Source organism: Salvelinus fontinalis, chromosome 13 (assembly GCF_029448725.1).
Source record: "Salvelinus fontinalis isolate EN_2023a chromosome 13, ASM2944872v1, whole genome shotgun sequence".
NCBI classification, from domain to species: Eukaryota; Metazoa; Chordata; class Actinopteri; order Salmoniformes; family Salmonidae; genus Salvelinus; species Salvelinus fontinalis.
Window position 1 is genome coordinate 12,709,947 of NC_074677.1, and position 6,745 is coordinate 12,716,691.

Genomic DNA, 6,745 nt, shown 5'->3' on the forward strand with positions numbered 1-6,745 from the left:
CAGGTGCCTTGGTGGAAGAGTAGGGTAAAATCTCACAGCAAGAACTGGCAAATTTGGTGCAGTCCATGAGGAGATGCACTGCAGTACTTAATGCAGCTGGTGGCCACACCAGATACTTTTGATTTTGACCCCCCCTTTATTCAGGGACACATTATTCCATTTCTGTTAGTCAATAGTCTGGAACTTGTTCAGTTTATGTCTCAGTTGTTGAATCTTAAGTTCATACAAATATTTACGCGTTAAGTTTGCTGAAAATAAACGCAGTTGACAGTGAGGACGTTTCTTTTTTTGCTGAGTTTAGTACTTCAGTAACCAATGTAAGCCCACCCACGCAAAGTCAAAATGGCTGGTATTTAGTAAAGAATCATTATCATTATCATTATGTTACCCAACTAGCTGTAGCAGGCCTAGTATAACATGCATCAGAAAGTGTGAATAAGTAGTAGTAAGACTACAAATCATCACATAAGCTTTCTCCCCAGTGACAAGCTTTACCTTAGGTTTACCTGAGGACTCATTACCTGTACTGGGAATCTGTCTGTCTGATCCTCCTAAATCCTGGGCTTTGATGTGATGCACATTGCAATGTTTCCCCCCTCTGTTCTCACACAGCCTCTGTTGATGTATGTGTTCATCAAAAAGGCAGTTGTTTCAAAACTAAGCACATTTTCAATTGACTAAGAACACACAAAATCACACGACACTAAAATTGCATTCGCAAATACAGTACTGTAATACAGTAATATGCCATTTACGTAGCAGATACTTTTATCCAAAGCGACAAACAGTCCACACATTTTGGTATGTGACCCCAGTGGTAAATGAACCCAGAACTCTGGTGTTGCTAGTGCCATGCTCTTAGGAACCAAGCCACAATGCAATAAAATACATGATTACAATACAGGTGGAATATGTGTGATTGCTATCCCCATGAGCGTACCACCCTCCTTCAGGCCATGGATGAGGCTAGATGTGATTTCCATCCAGGCCTACAGTATGTCAGGCTTGGATTTGCGATTCCAAAAAGGTTTTTCCCTAGGTGCATGAACAACGCGGATATTTACTTTGATTTCGATGAGAACCGGCTTGATGCAAACAAGTGCCTGCTAAACATTGTTTCTTTATTTCATTTGATTACATTGTGAAAGATGATCACACAAGGGATAGAAATGATTTGATGTTCAGTCAATTTTAATGGGTATTGCAAGTGTATTGCCTAATGTGAAAACAGTCATGTACTGTAATTTACAGTCCTGTAGCATACTATAATCACATGGCAACTTTGAAACATGTATCTTACATGTTCTGCTATTGGATTAACTGGTTAAAATATAAAAACGCAACAATTAACTATTTTACAGAGTTCCAGTTCATAAGGAAATATGGGAAGCCCAGCACAGCCAATCAGAAAAAGGCTTTATTACAGACAAACACCCAATCCCACAGGTGAAGAACCTAGATTTGGAGGTCTTGGGTTGGCGTGGTTACACGTGGTCTGCAGTGATGAGGCCGGTTGGATGTACTGCCAAATTCTCTAAAACTAGGATAAAAGCGGCTTATGGCAGAGAAATTAACATTCAATTACCCGGCAACAGCTCTGTTGGACATTCCTGCAGTCATCATGCCAATTGCACACTCCCTCAAAACAACTGTGGCATGGTGTTGTGTGACAAACTGCACATTTTACAGTGGGCTTTTGACCCCAGCACAAGATACATTGTGTAATGAACACACCATTTAATCAACTTCTTCATATGCTACACCTTTCAGGTGCATGGATTATCTTGGCAAAGGAGAAATGCTCACTAACATGGATATATACAAAATTTGAGTGAAATAAGCTTTTTGTGCATATGGGAAATTTCTGGGATCTTTTATTTCAGCTCATGAAACATGGAACCAACACTTTACATGTTGGGTTTATATTTTTGTTCAGTATAAATAGAAAAGATATGTTGTATTTTGGCGATTAAACCAATGTACTCATATTTCACAGTATACTTATGTTGAATCAATGGTTGTGTGGTGAAAGATGTCTACAAACAAAATAAACACACAATGAAAGGTTTTGAACGCAAGACTGGCTGTGTTACAAGTCTTACCAGTTTGGAGTTTTGTACTAAAGAGTGGAAAAAAACAAAAAGCAACCAGATACTTGTGGAAATGGCACCAAAGCAAAAAAAATTAAGATATGTTAAAGGTTTAGTATAATTTCAGCCAGTAGTTTTGATAGTAGCGTTACCAAGCCAAACCGGTTCCCCGAAATTTGTGTACGTCGTCCATTTTGTATGAGATGTTATGTTCTAAAAAAAATAATAATAAATATGCAATTCGTACGATGTTACAAATTCCAATTTGTACAATATGTTACACATTTTTAAGTGCTTAAGATCCCATTCAATCGCTTTTTTACAAATCTATGAGTCCCTATGTTTTGTGTCATTGAGTTAATGCCTTAAAAATCACTCATTACAAATATATACTAGGACCTTGAACATTCCCTCCATTGGCAAACTTATCAGGGAAGGGGTCTATATTAAAGGAAATCATTAGCTGATCACACACTTTTAGTATGTCAAATTTAAGGATTCCATTGATAAAGTGTCTAAAGTGTCAATGGTGTTACTTCATTTAAATGAAGAGAAATTACATTCATGGCAAAATGATTAATTGCTTTAGTAAATTATTTTAAAGGGTTAATGACCTTAGATTTGAACATGTGTGGCCTCCATTTAAGAAAATCCTAAATTACAAAACAATGCGTCATCGGCATTCCAGACACTGGTGATACTACTCCTGCTGGTGGTGTAAAGGACTTCAAGCGGCTTGCTTAGCGAGTAATCCTTCCTCCTGATTCAGCTCATACCAAGGCTCGAACACAGTACCTCTGGCATCTTACCCAGTCATGCCACAGAAAACTAGCTATTCAGCAGCGCAAGTGGAGACGCTTCAAGCAGAGTGAGTTTCACAGATCCCCATCTGGTACAATGGCACAATGTTATATATCATAATGGTAAGAATTATTTAAAGTCATTAGGCTGCCATATTAGTTGATTTAGAAGAGACACCGAAATACATTTATAAAATGTTTGCCAAAATGCCACCGCAATTCAAGAATGACCCAGGCGTCTTAGTACTCCTCCAACCTGTTTTAGCTGAAGGAGCAGAACCCTAAAGATATAAAGCGCTCTGTACTACTAAAGTATCACTAATACTACCAATTGTCAATCACGTTGATGATAAACAGAATAATGGCATGACCTCAAGCTAGCCACACGCTCAAGTGCCGTAAGCGTGAGGTGAGCAAGTCATCTCCACTCCAAACTTCCATGGGTAACAGACTGACGGTCAGTGAGAAAAATATAAGTGGCTCTTGAAAACTATTTGGGCCAGTATCCATTCTGGGGTGGGGTAGAAAGGACATGTTTGATAGAGAATGGGGGTGTGTCTTGCTCTACTCTTAACACACAAACACAGAGGTATAGGGATCTGATGTGCAGTGAGTCACCAACCCCGACAGGGCAGCTAGTAACATATTTAGCAGGGTGGCTGATGAGTAGATGATAACATCACAAATGAATGCTAGCCACAAATAACCTCATGAACGCAGACGGTCGGGTTGAAAAAAAATCAGTGGTTGTGTGCGTTTCGGGCTCACACACAGGCAAGCGGACAGAGCGAGAGAGACTGACAGATCCACACTCAGACAGACACACACACCCCTCCAGGCCTCATCACCAAGTGATATGAACCTCATCCAGCTCCCCCACCAGGAGCAGACGACACATTTGTATGGGCCCCTTATCAGCTGATGCAACATTGCACCAAAATGGCCACCGTGTGGAATTGCAACAGCAGCATCCAGCAGGCCATATTAGCCATTTCCCAAAATATCTCATATTTTAGCGCTCCCCACCTCCCCTATTGTCCAAAAGTTTGTCTGTGCCTGGGTTCAGTGATGTGTGCGTTTGTGTATCAGTGTGTGTCTGATGCAGACAAATACTAATGCCCCCAGGGCAGAGTGGCCACACCGTTCTTGCCCTGCTGTACGCCTGCAGTGTGACAGTGGGGCTGACAGCTCTATTATCTGATAAAGTTAGAATGCACGCATGCGCAAGCCCCAACACAGTGTGCTACAGGAGGGGTGGATAGATTGTTTCATTAAAACAGAGAGCAGAAATAAGAGAGAAAGACAACAATGCAGGAAAGCTGTAGTGTCTCCTGATAGAAGTCCTTCATCTAGGACTGATCATCCCACTGTTAGAACTACCCGTTATGACCGACAGTTGAGGCAGAATTCAATCCCACGCCAGCAACACTTCATACCAGTAGCGGACAAAATGAGTCTTGGTTGGGCAAAAGAGGAGCTGTTGCTTCAGGTCTCGGGGATGGTGACAACCTCACGATGGCTGCTAGCTCACCTCTCTAGCTCACATCTGCAAGACAGGACTGATCAACACTGGCCCTTGATCTTTTCATCCATAATTGACTATCCTCAATTAAGATGTTTGGAGTCAAACAGGCTCTTACTAGTTTGTTGTGTGAGATGGCAATGATTGGTGAGCTACTGAAACCAGTAAGCAGGGGACTCATGGACTGCAATGGGGAAGAAAAATAAATAAAAATAACTATCTAGACTAGGGGGAAATGGCACTAGAATGTGTGTGCATGTTTTATGAGGAAAGAAGTGGTAAATATACAACAGGTTAGAGACTGCCCACTTACTGAACTTCAGGACAAGATAGTAAAACTTTTTTTGAAACCTTTCCTCACAGATTGATCAGAGCCCAAAAGTGACCCAAGAACAGTATCTAGGGGCAACTTCTCCCTACTCCCCTTGTCATCCGTACATGTTGGTTTCTTCCTCAGGTAGTGAGTCCTGTCTGCACATCACTGCAAAGGAGCCTAATAAAACCATGACCCACTTTGAGCAGACATTACCACCCCCCTAAAGAGAGAGACACACTGTGTACACAACAAAGCACTGTCAGACACTGGTACACACGGGAATGCAACCAGACACGGGCACACCTCATCCATCCTGTGACACACACTACTGTGCTTAGATTCATGGTTCTCATCAGCCAGTAATGAGCCGTGCCTGGCTATGTCACAGTGCTAGCGCTCATCTCTGGGGCCGTGGGGAGAATTACACAGAGCAACACGATTAGTGGGCTGGAGGAACTAGCCAATGAGGTTGACACGCAACGTCAGACCCCCTTCTCTCATGTGAGGGGAATTAACGTGCAAAATCTGAGTTAAAGTGGAGAGTAGCCTCCGAGCTCTCTGTGCAGAAGACCTTTTTCATTGGTTTAGGTGTGTTCAGAAATAGAAAACCCAGTTCTTTACGACTACTAAAGGGTTGTTATTTGGTGCACTATAGGCATAGCCTTCTCTACACATATTCAAAGTAAGGCAAATTAAAATCAGGTTAAAAGATATAGATTTGAATGTCAGCTTGGCCCTAGTTAATACATTTGATACATGATTGCGTCAATGAGCACCAGAGTTAGAGAAAAACAGAAATCTCATAAGAGAGGGAAACAAACAAATCAGCAGCCACACAACGGGTTGGTTCAGCATTGCAGCTGATGTGACGCATTTTGGGTAAATTGTGATTGACGGACGATCGACAAAGGAGTAGTAAAAAAAAAAAAAAAAGGGTCATTTGTAGACCAGTTAGTTGGCAGTTGCTTGCAATGTCAAACAAGCACAACGCTTGAAAGCCTCAGGTATTACAAAAACGGGACCGATTTTAGAAAAAGGAACCTCCCTATGAAAACCTGGGTCATGTTCATTAGGCACCAAACGGAAGGAAACGGAAACAGGGAAATACTACTTGGACCCGTTCAATAAATGGCATGTTTCAATTTTTTTGCAAAACGTTTTGGTACGGTGTGCCCTAATGAAGACGAACCTGGTGAGAAGTGAATCAGTCTGTTATAGCACCAACATAATAGGCAACCACCTGCTGAGCAGAAACAAAAACAGCTGTTTACAAAATATATTTCCTCCAACATAAGTTCTCCATTTCACAACTGCATGTTTATCAGTCAAGAAAACACCTCCGACGTAGCCAATAACAGATTGATGGGTCTATTCCTCATCATACTGTAGTCATGGCCAAAAGTTGAGAATGACACAAATATTAATTTTCACAAAGTTCGCTGCTTCAGTGTCCTTAGATATTTGTCAGATGTTACTATGGAATACTGAAGTATAATTACAAGCATTTCATAAGTGTCAACGGCTTTTATTGACAATTACATGAAGTTGATGCAAAGTCAATATTTGCAGTGTTGACCCTTCTTTTTCAAGACCTCTGCAATCCGCCCGGGCATGCTATCAATTAACTTCTGGGCCACATCCTGACTGATGGCAGCCCATTCTTGCAAAATCAATGCTTGGAGTTTGTCAGAATTTGTGGGTTTGTGTTTGTCCACCCGCCTCTTGAGGATTGACCACAAGTTCTCAATGGGATGAAGGTCTGGGGATTTTCCTGGCCATGGACCCAAAATATCAATGTTTTGTTCCCTGAGCCACTTAGTTATCACTTTTGCCTTTTGGCAAGGTGCTCCATCATGCTGGAAAAAGCATTGTTCGTCACCAAACTGTTCCTGGATGGTTGGGAGAAGTTGCTCTCAGAGGATGTGTTGGTACCGTTCTTTATTCATGCCTGTGTTCTTGGGCAAAATTGTGAGTGAGGCCACTCCCTTGGCTGAGAAGTAACCCCACACATGAATGG